Below are 12,768 nucleotides of genomic sequence, written 5' to 3' on the forward strand. Positions count from 1 at the left end.
CTAATAGTTAGGTAATATTATCTTTGTCGTGTTGTGTTGTGTTTTAATTTGTTCGTTCTCATGTTAATGAAAAAAACACGACATCGTGTCGTGTCGTGTTCGTGTTATAGAAAACCTTGTCGTGTCAGACAAAAACACGAGACGACTTCCCGATTTGACAGCCCTAGTTGCCCTGGTCTTATGTGAAAACTACATTAGTTTGTATACAACTTAAAACAAGTCCTATAAGATTGGTACCAAAGATTCACCAACCATCTTATTCATCACAATTTCATTTGTAACATAAATGACACTTTACTCTTCATTTTCATATGTAGTACATACCTTGCCTACTTACCATTATATGTAGATTACATTATACCTAACCACGTCCTTTATGAACCTAAAGATTGAGATCATTAGGGCTTTACAATGGGAATTTGACATGACGTATTCAGTTCCTTTGAAGTATTTGCTAGGTATATCGTTTATATGAACAAATTTATGCTCCATGGAAGTCAGGCATGGTATAAGATTCTTATATTTCGGGCAGAGTCGTTGGACTTTCTATTGGTTGGATAAGTGTAGCATGATAATGTTATTTGCTTCGTCAGTATGTGTGATTCCTCTAAGAATGGGTTCACAACTTTATCGGAAGGTGGTCATCTGTACGTGATGATTCCTCAGTTCTGTTTTAGATTCGGGCAATTCGAGTGGAAACGGCTGGTGTAGTGGTGAAAGTTGCAAGGAAAAATTTTGAGGACAAAATCTAATTTAAGGGGAGGAGAGTTGTAGCACTCATATTCCATATAGGTGTAATTTAAGACTTAAGAGATTAATGATGGAGTTTTAAGGAAAAAACTCCATGCCACAACGAGGTGCTTAGATGCCCACAACATAGCATAAATCATATGAAATGCGTGCATCCGATGAAGTGCCACGACGTGGTAGCTGTAACGCCCGCATGTCCGGGCTAGTCAATTTAGAGACAATAGGGGTCGAAAATGACTTTTTGACAAAAGATTATTTAGAATAAATAATCTTAACCAAGTTTTAGAATATGTCACAAGGTTTCCGAACATATAAAGAACGCCGAAATCCGAGTTATAACAAAGAAGTTATGGGCCGTCGAAGTTTCGCGACGGAACCGGCACGGCACCGGAAAGCGTAAATAGTGAATTTATGATGGAGGACTTTTTAGACTTAGTGATCTAAATGAAATTAGTAGAATATGTTAAACTAAGAGCGTCGATAAAAAGAACGCCCAAATCTGACTTCGTATGAGGAAGTTATGATTTTTCTAAGATTCGGCTTAACAGTGTACAGCCCGAAACTCGAATTTTAGTTCGAGTGGTTTTTGGCTTATGCGACCTAAATGAGAGTTGAAGGTCTCATTAATAGGAACTCAACGGTAAAAAGACAGACGAAAACGGAGTCCGTATGAAGGAATTATGAATTCTTCGCGGTCATTTAACAGTCTAAACGCCTCCTACTGTTAAATTTGAGATCAGTCGAGAATTAGCTGATGGAGTCTAACTAAAAGTTGTAGATCTTGATTTTACCTACGCGTGGATATAAAGAACGTCGAAAACGGAGCTCGTATGCGAAAGTTATGATTTTTCTAAGTTTGAAGGCTGATACGCGATAGGGGGTGACGTGGCACCACCAGAATTGGACACGTGGCACCACCAGAAGGCCACCACATGGACCAACTTGGCGAGTAGGTCCCCCCTACTCAGCGAGTAGGCCATTCAGCACCCCTATAAATAGAGGTGTCGGGTTCCATTCATTCTCACAGCTTCAAACCCTTCTTTCTCTCTCTAAACTCTCTCTCTCTAAGCCTCCCTAACTCCCCAAAGCCTAGGGTAACTCCTTAGCACGAGGCGGAAGCCCCAGAGTGCCCGAAGGCTCTGAGAAAAGAGCCTTCTGCCTCAGGAAACGCTGCTCCAGCGAAACCCGGTTTTGCGAAAAACCCGCTGTAAGTGAGCTACGCCTACGCTAGTTTTAATATAGCTTCTAATTAATTATAGTAACATTATTAGGACCTTAAAATAATTATTTGCGCTATTATTATGAGTTATTGAGTGTTATTTAACGCTTATATAATAATAATAGTCAGACTATTAATTTGCCGCTGATATCGGTAGACTGAACCCTAGTGGTGTTGGTACTAGGTTTTATCGAAGGAAAGTTGTTTTGAGAGTATCGAAGCGCTGTCCGAGTGCTGAGTCACCACCTATCAAGTGAGTGCATAGTTACTTTCATCTTACACATAAATATGAAGTATTTTATATAAATTACGTGGTGTGTGTGCATATTATCTGTATACTTGCTATCTATACTGGATGAACGTTTTATACATGTTTTCAATGATTTAAACTGTATATGTATTTTTTTATCTACAAAATGTGTTGGGTAAAACATGGGTAGATGAAATAGTTTCTGTGTGACAAAAAAATAAAATGAGGAAGAGGTAATATAGACCATGAGGTAAGGGAGAGAGGTGAACCATGAGAGAAGCCTTTTTCCCAATTGATGGCCCCGTCATCCAGCAGAGTATGGATGACAACCACGGACTATTCTAGACAGTCCAGTGGACACTAGCAGGCTCGCAACCTGTAGGTGTTTTGAACTGTGTATTCACCAGGTGTACTCTAAAAAACCATCGACATGTATTGCGAGTAGAGTCTCGGAAACGATACCGTCGATAAACGAGATGAAACCCATTGACCTGTATTGCGAAATGAGTCTCAGAAACGATACTATCAATAAACGAGATAAACCTTGGGAACTATGAATTTAGTGCCCGTTGAGTAAACCTTGGCAACGATGGATTTCGTGCCTATTCCTTAGGATAACCCTTAGGAATAAATGAACAAGAAATAGCTGATTCTTAGGGTAGATCCTTAAGATTAAAGAAGATAATGGGGATGGGTCATTGGGTTGATTGTTTGATTGTTTAAACATAATAATTATATTATTGTGGGTTGAAAACCCTATGTACTCACCAGGTTTCCCAACCCGACCCACTCAGTTTATTTACATCACAGGTATTGATATGAAGTCACACTGAGAGATTAAAGAGATGTAGACCACTAGTGTAAATAAATGTAAGTTCTGTTTATGCTTATGTTTCTGTATTGACGATGACATCCCAAACATTTTAACATAAATAAAATACGTTTCTTCGAAAATGTTTTGATAACGTATTTATCGTATTTTTCTGGGAACAAATTCCGCAATATTTTTATGAAAAGAAGTACTATGATTTTTATAAAGCATAAACAAAATCGGTCTTTTCTGGCCGTGAAAATGGGGATGTCACAGTTGGTATCAGAGCATTAGTTTAAGCGAACTAGGAATATGGATTTATTTCTAGATTTAAACTTAGAATGCTAAGCGATGATTGTGAGGTGTGAGCACTAGATTTTTTAGGGATTGTGCCTAAAATGCTTTTATGTGCTAAATGCTTGTGCCTGATATGCTGTTATTTGTTCGGATCTATGGTCTATTGCCGACCGGATCTGGAAACCTTATGTGTTCAGGTTTCTAAACGTTTAATTACGGTATTAGAACTGGCATGTAACTTTTCATAGTAATAGGGAGATTTATACGTCTATCGTAAATAAAACATTCCTATCTTAAATTCTCGCCTCAGTACACCGATCGTCTGATTTGGTGCATAGATCAACATGGTGAGCACTACAAGCGGATTTGGAAGTGGTAACCCGCAGCCTGAACCACCAGTGATTGAGCATGTGCCAGAGGTAGCAGCTGTACCTGGGCCAATCACGATGACCGGAGTACAAGCAATGGTGCGGATAATGCTAGATCAACAGATGGAAGAAACAAGGCGTTTACTTCAACAAAATAAGGATGAACTTACTGTGCCAGTACGTCAGACACCCACTCTTGAGGTGACCATCTGGGTTGCTAAGTCTGTTGATGAAGTGATCAATGGTAGTATCGCCAACAAGGTTGAGGTTGGCAAGAAGAGGAAATTTGAGGGTTCTTCAAGGTCTAACAAGAACAACATGTCCTCGAAGTCTGGAGGAGTAGGTGAAGCAAAATGGTGTGATAAGTATGGAAGGAAACACAATGGTAGATGCCCTAAGGAAGTAACCTGCTTCAAATGCGGGAAGACTGGTCACTATGCCCACGAATGCCCAACCGAGGAAGAAGTTTGCTTTAAGTGTAGTAAAGAGGGACACTTCAAGCAAGAATGTCCAATGAGAGCTACAAAGCCAAGTGTACCGCCGAAGCACCATGGGAGAGTAACTTGTTTTAAGTGTGGAAAGCACGGGCATTACGCTGATGAGTGTACATTCAACACCAGGGTGTGTTACGAATGTAATGACGAAGGGCACCTCAAGCAAGACTGCCCAAAAAGAAAAGGATTTACAAATCCAAAGGCACCACTAAAGAAGTATGGGAAGTGCTATGAAGAAGTGACTTGTTTTAAGTGTGGGAAGAACGATCATTACGCCAATATTTTCACATACAACAAGAGGTTCTATTACGGATGCAGGAACAAGGGACATATATCAAAGGATTGCCCGAAGAAAAGTGAAGCATCAAGAGCAGATGCACCTCCAAAGCCAACAAGCATCCCTAACGAAGCAGCCGACAATACAATGAAGAGTAAGGATTGATATCCAAAGGTCGAGTTATGATGTAGCCTATTAGAGGCATAGTCTAGGGTGAACTTGAACACCTATGTAATAGTTTCAAGGAATAATAAAAACCTTCGTTTTGATATTTGATGTGTTAAGCTATTATGTGATTTTCTTGTATGGTGACTTGGAAAAAAAAACTGCGGGACAATACTTGGGACGAGTATGAGTAGGTGTGAATGGTAGTAGAGGCCTATACTACCAGAAGCATAGGACTCACACTTGGATCAGGGAAAGTCACAAGGTTACCAAGAAGCCAGTAATTGATTTCGTTTTATTCAAGTATGTCGTTACCATCGTTTTGGTAATGACTAAAAAGATTGTTGATATTCCGACCCCAGTGGTTATATCAAATTGAATCCGACTACGATGAGTATGTTACGTGGTTTAGAGAACCAAGTTTGATGTAGCGTCCGACTTAAACCAAACGATTGAAATCAAAGCGATCAATAGAAGTATCGCGCTCGTTGTTAAAGAAGTTGGTAGCTAGAAATGCTACATGTTAAAGTGTGATTATGTCACATTAGAACATGAAGGAAGGCATAATCTGTTTTAGAATTTAACTCTAAGAGACATGAGTCTAAACGTGAAACACATGATGATACGTCGTAATCTGGAGTCTAACCTGAAGAAGATAGTAGGTGCACAATTAAGTACTGCTTACAGACAATAAGTCTAAAAGATAGACTTGAAGGATTATAGAAGTTACAATTATTACCTAGGATGAAGAGATAACATATGGAATCATTATACTGTCCTGTTTCATTGATGATTCCGGGATGTAATCATCTTAAGGGGGAGATAATTGTAACGCCCGCAGGTCCGGGCTAGTCAATTTAGAGACAATAGGGATCGAAAATGACTTTTTGACAAAATATTATTTAGAATAAATAATATTAACCAAGTTGTAGAATATGTCACAAGGTTTCCGTACATATAAAGAACGCCGAAATCCGAGTTATAACGAAGAAGTTATGGCCCGTCGAAGTTTCGCGACGGAACCGGCACGGCACCGGGAAGCGTAAATAGTGAATTTACGATGGAGGAATTTTTAGCCTTAGTGATCTAAATGAAATTAGTAGAATATGTTAAACTAAGAGCGTCGATAAAAAGAACGCCCAACTCTAACTTCGTATGACGAAGTTATGATTTTTCTAAGATTCGGCTTAGCAGTGTACAACCCGAAACTCGAATTTTAGTTCGAGCGGTTTTTGGCTTATGCGACCTAAATGAGAGTTGAAAGTCTCATTAATAAGAACTCAACAGTAAAAATACAGACGAAAACGGAGTCCGTATGAAGGAATTATGAATTCTTCGCGATCATTTAACAGTCTAAACGCCTCCTACTGTTAAATTTGAGATCGGTCAAGAGTTAGCCGACGGAGTCTAAATGAAAGTTGTAGATCTTGATTTTACCTACGCGTGGATATAAAGAACGCCGAAAACAGAGCTCGTATGCGAAAGTTATGATTTTTCTAAGTTTGAAGGCTAATACGCGATAGGGGTGACGTGGCATCACCAGAATTGGACACGTGGCACCACCAGAAGGCCACCACATGGGACCAACTTGGCGATTTGGTCCCCCCTACTCGACGAGTAGGCCAATCAGCACCCCTATAAATAGAGGTGCCGGGTTCCATTCATTCTCACACCTTCAAACCCTTCTTTCTCTCTCTAAACTCTCTCTCTAAGCCTCCCTAACCCCCCCAAAGCCTAGGGTAACTCCCTAGCACGAGGCGGAGCCCCGGAGCGCCCGATGGCTCCGAGAAAAGAGCCTTTTGGCTCAGTAAACGCTGCTCCAGCGAAGCCTGGTTTTGCGAAAAACCCACTGTAAGTGAGCTACGCCTACGCTAGTTTTAATATAGCTTCTAATTAATTATAGTAACATTATTAGGACCTTAAAATAATTATTTGCGCTATTATTATGAGTTATATTGAGTGTTATTTAACGCTTATATAATAATAATAATATTCAGACTATTAATTTGTCGCGGATATCGGTAGACTAAACCCTAGTGGTGTTGGTACTAGGTTTTATCGAAGGAAAGTTGTTTTGAGAGTATCGAAGCGCTGTCCGAGTGCTGAGTCACCACCTATCAAGTGAGTGCATAGTTACTTTCAGCTTACACATAGATATGAAGTATTTTATATAAATTACGTGCTGTGTGTGCATATTATCTGTATACTTGCTATCTATGCTGGATGAACGTTTTATACATGTTTTCAATGATTTAAACTGTATATGTATTTTTTTATCTACAAAATGTGTTGGGTAAAACATGGGTAGATGAAATAGTTTCTGTGTGACAAAAAAATAAAATGAGGAAGAGGTAATATAGACCATGAGGTAAGGGAGAGAGGTGAATCATGAGAGAAGCCTTTTTCCCAATTGATGGCCCCGTCATCCAGCAGAGTATGGATGACAACCACGGACTATTCTAGACAGTCCAGTGGACACTAGCAGGCTCACAACCTGTAGGTGTTTTGAACTGTGTATTCACCAGGTGTACTCTAAAAACCCATCAACATGTATTGCGAGTAGAGTCTCGGAAACGATACCGTCGATAAACGAGATGAAACCCATTGACCTGTATTGCGAGATGAGTCTCAGAAACGATACTATCAATAAACGAGATAAACCTTGGGAACTATGGATTTAGTGCCCGTTGAGTAAACCTTGGCAACGATGGATTTCGTGCCTATTCCTTAGGATAACCCTTAGGAATAAATGAACAAGAAATAGCTGATTCTTAGGGTAGATCCTTAAGATTAAAGAAGATAATGGGGATGGGTAATTGGGTAGATTGTTTGATTGTTTAAACATAATAATTATATTATTGTGGGTTGAAAACCCTATGTACTCACTAGGTTTCCCAACCTGACCCACTCAGTTTATTTACATCACAGGTATTGATATGAAGTCACACTGAGAGATTAAAGAGATGTAGACCACTAGTGTAAATAAATGTAAGTTCTGTTTATGCTTATGTTTCTGTATTGACGATGACATCCCAAACATTTTAACATAAATAAAATACGTTTCTTCGAAAATGTTTTGATAACGTATTTATCGTATTTTTCTGGGAACAAATTCTGCAACATTTTTATGAAAAGAAGTACTCTGATTTTTACAAAGCATAAACAAAATCGGTCTTTTCTGGCCGTGAAAATGGGGATGTCACAGTTGGTATCAGAGCATTAGTTTAAGCGAACTAGGAATATGGATTTATTTCTAGATTTAAACTTAGAATGCTAAGCGATGATTGTGAGGTGTGAGCACTAGATTTTTTAGGGATTGTGCCTAAAATGCTTTTATGTGCTAAATGCTTGTGCCTGATATGCTGTTATTTGTTCGGATCTATGGTCTATTGCCGACCGGATCTGGAAACCTTATGTGTTCAAGTTTCTAAACGTTTAATTACGGTATTAGAACTGGCATGTAACTTTTCATAGTAATAGGGAGATTTATACGTCTATCGTAAATAAAACTTTCCTATCTTAAATTCTCGCCTCGGTACACCGAACGTCTGATTTGGTGCATAGATCAACATGGTGAGCACTACAAGCGGATTTGGAAGTGGTAACCCGCAGCCTAAACCACCAGTGATTGAGCATGTGCCAGAGGTAGCAGCTGTACCTAGGCCAATCACGATGACTGGAGTACAAGCAATGGTGCGGATAATGCTAGATCAACAGATGGAAGAAACAAGGCATTTACTTCAACAAAAAAAGGATGAACTTACTGTGCCAGTACGTCAGACACCCACTCTTGAGGCGACCATTTGGGTTGCTAAGTCTGTTGATGAAGTGATCAATGGTAGTATTACCAGCACTTCGGGTCTACTGTGTGACTGGTCCGCCGCACCGGGTTTTCAGTCCACCTGGTCTACCCTTCGAGTCTAGCTATATACATCGAGTCTGCAGTGTGGTTGGTCCCCCCGCACCGGGCCTTCAACCCACCTGGTCCACTCTCTGAGTCTACAGTATGACTGGTCCGCCCGCACCGGGCCTTCAGTCGGCCTGGTCCACTCTCCGAGCCTCGGTACCGTCTGGTCCGCCCTCGTGGGGCCTACAGCCTATTCGGACCGCTCGTTGGGCCTTCGGGATATCTGATCCGCCCTGGGTATGTTGGCCTACAGCACAAAGCAGGACCCGCCTCAACCCAACCCCAGTCAACCAACCATGTGCACATAAACATATAACCACATGACAATAAATCGTCAGTCAACCGATCTAGCAAACCACATACATACCATACTCTAAACCGGATACCGACCTAACCGGTCACTAACATATACCATCCTAACTAGAAGGATGCAAACATAGCAAAGCAATAACACAACAACAATACCCGGATTACAATCCGATAAAGGGCCGACCTTGGTGTCTTAGACCTTGTCGATATAGTGAGGATAACTCACCTCACAACTGCTGACTGAAAAGATAAGATCACGCTGCTCCAACCTCCGACACGAACTCCACAATTGATAATACCAAAAGACTGAACTCAATAAATACCAATAATTACCAAATTACCCTTGGAAGTCAACTGGTCAACTCTTGGTCAAAGTCAAAGTCCTCAGTCAAAGTCAAACTTCCTGACTGACTCTACTCGCCGAGTCAGCTCGCTGACTCGTCGAGTCCCGATGCTCTGAAAACTCCCATATCGCGACCCAACTCGCCGAGTCGCCCCAAGACTCGCCGAGTCCCACGAACTCTGAGTCACTTCCTGCTCAACTCACCGAGTCGTCCCTCGACTCACCGATTCAAAGCTCAACCAAAAAGGTTAGGACTTTGCGACCTGACTCGCCGAGTCCAAGAAAAGACTTGCCGAGTCCAAGACAATCTTCAACAGACTCGCCGAGTTGTTCTACCAACTCATCGAGCCCCAACTTATCTTCATCCAACTCGCCGAGTACATCTAGTTCTTAATCCATATAGCGACTTTCCAAGCCATGCAGGGGCTCCAATCCATAGATCTACCCTTCTACAAGCTATTCCTCACGTAAAGTTAATCAAAAGAGATCTAAGCATAAAACACTCTTGAACTAGGGCTTGGGACAAGAAGGATTCATTAACAATTCAAAGATAGGAACTTTATGATCTTGTGGACCATCTCAAGTCCAGATCTAAGGTAGCAACCTTAGATCCAACCTCCAATCCCCAAATAACTTCTAGAAATACTCCCAAAAATCCCATAAATGATAGATCTTTATGGATAATAGCTCAAGCAACGAATCATTACCTCAAGAGAAGATTCCAACAGAAGAATAAGCCAAAACCTTGCAAAACCCCTTGCTCCAAACTCTTAATCTTCAAAGATCTCTTCAACAACACTCCTTCAAGATTCAAATGTTCTCTAATTCTCTCTCAAACGAATATTAGGGTTTCTAGACTTCAAGGGAGAGTAAAGAGACTGGAGAGAGGGTATTATGTTCTTTATATTGGGCTCAATCCCCGGGATTAGGGTTTTCTCCATACAACACCAACTCGCCGAGTTAGCCACTTAACACGCGGCCAGAATCGCGACTCTACTCACCGAGTCTACCCATGGACTCACCGAGTTGACCATCCACATTTTCACTTTGAACCCTGAACTCGCACTCCTGAACTCGGGATGTTACAATTCTCCCCCACTTAAATTAGGCTTCACCCTTGAAGCCTACGACAACACAAACTCCAAAAACTACTCTCGCAATGTACCACCTAGTATTAACCAAACCAGGTTCCCCAAAACACTACCACCGAAACCCGAAACCCAACTCTTCCCCTGCGGTGTCCTGACCACCGCCTCAAGCCGGCCACCGACTTCATCCTCTGATAACCACACTTATCAACCGAGTACCACTCGATGATACTTTACTCATTCCAGATCAGAACAATCACTTGACTCTTACGAGCTAGATATAACCCTGAACCATCGAAATCCAACCCGGTACCAGTTGTTGGGACTCATCCCCCTCCCCTTTCCGAATCCAATTCGTTCCTTCCCGAGCTGACAGGATGACACATCCTTAAGCTCCTGAGCACTCCCAAGAGATCTTTTCTGCAATCACATACAAATGCTAAACCTGCTCTAACATCCTCGGACTGGAAAAACCCCACATACCGACGGTACCTCCAGACATCCCCCCAGGATGAACTTCCACTACATACATAACCTTCTGGTCACAATCATACTGAGAATATAAGACTCCACCCTTGCATCCCTCCTGCACTCCTCTGGTTCTTCATCACCAGAAATTCTTCCGCAACCTCAACAGACACTCACCCCGGATGTGTTTCCATACCACTGGTACAAACCCAGTACCTACTACCAATAGCTAAAGCACTGACAATAATCCACTTATTCCACTTCCTCCTCTTTGGAAGTACCCACGCTCCTTCCGGAGCTACATGCCCTTCCTTTCCAGGAGGTCCACTCATTCACCCTTGCCGCACCGACACGTGCCACTAAGCTACACTTCACTTTACATTATCCATGTAGAGCAACTACTACCCTCGAATTTCCATATATTCTGAATCTGCTCGCAAGGACTCTCGGTTCCATGAACTGCTTCCCACTAACATGATAAGTACTTGGGGCCAGACCATATCACTTATCACCCTTGGCGACGCATTTCCTCAATCTCCTCATAGCTGATCCACTAACACTTACAGAGTCTTCAGCATGACTGGACCGCCTTACCAGGCCTTCAGCCTATCTGGACCACCCTCGGAACCTTTAGCATGTCTAGACCGCCCTCTTGGGCCTTCAGCCTGTTTGGGCTGTACTACGAGCCTTCGGCCTGATTGGTACGCCCACAGGCCTTCAGTCTCCCCGGACTGCTCAGACTATCATATATCATCCCGAACTATCCTTCCTGGGAATCTCTCCCGAACATACTATTCTAGCCCTCAAGGGGTTCTGAACTCTAACTCCATTCCGATCCTGGAATCCTTTCCATGGCCTAACCCAGGCCTAACATTGTGACATCCCCAAAATCACGGCCAGAAAAGACCGATTTTCATTTATGCTTTTAAAATAAATTCAGAGTAAATCCTTTTGATTTGAAAGAGTTGCGGAATTTGTTCCCAAAACAAAACATGATAAAATAATATTTATCAAAGCATTTCATCAAGAGATGCATTTTCATTATATAATTAAAACTCGGGGTGTCATGTTCCGATACAGACCATTAAGCATAAACAATAACATTACAAGTCATTCAACAAATATATACATATACAGACTTGTAGACAAAACAACTTGATGGTTCGTCCATCTTACGCCCTTGCGCCACTTCCTATAATACAAATAAAACTGAGTGGGTCAGGCTTGGGAGCCTGGTGAGCATATAGGGTTTTCAACCCACAATAAATAAATTATATTTAATTTCACCAACCAATCACTATCCCGATTACCCATTCCCGTTATCCTCACTTTACGTCCCTAAAACAACATCTATCTCAAGGGACCTAATCTAGTATTTTCATCGGGACGGACATTATTGCTAAGGGGTTTCCTCAACAATAGATATCCTGAAGGCAACCATGAGGGCGATAGAGTACACCGGTGAACACATCGTTCACAACACCTACAGGTTATGAACCTGCTAGCGTTCCACGAGACTGTCTAGAAGGAGTCTGTGGTCGTTATCCATACTCCGCTGAATAACTAGGTCAACAACAACAACATCGAGGCCTCTCATCTGTTTATTACGCACCAACTATCTACCCATGTTCTACCCAACATATTAGTAGATAAAAATATATATTTTTATACATAGTTTAAAACCTGTATAGCATTTTCTTCCAATACATATTTCACATAACAGATGAGGCATACCCACATAACACGTATTTCATAGAAAACAATTCAGATCTATGAGATTGAAAAGAGTGAATATACATTCACGCACATAACATCAAAATTATACACATAACACGTATTTCGTATAAAATACTTCATAATTATGCGTTAGAAGAAATTAACTACACACTCACTTGATCAGAAGATGATCGGACAACACTATGGCTTGCAGAAGTAGTAATCCTCAACAGATCTGGAAGATCTCTACAAAAATCGAACTTCTCGCGGGTAGAGCTTCGGCTCGGAAACCGCACTTCTCGGGAT

This window comes from Lactuca saligna, chromosome 7 (genome assembly GCF_052625555.1).
Source record: "Lactuca saligna cultivar CGN05327 chromosome 7, ASM5262555v1, whole genome shotgun sequence".
NCBI lineage: Eukaryota > Viridiplantae > Streptophyta > Magnoliopsida > Asterales > Asteraceae > Lactuca > Lactuca saligna.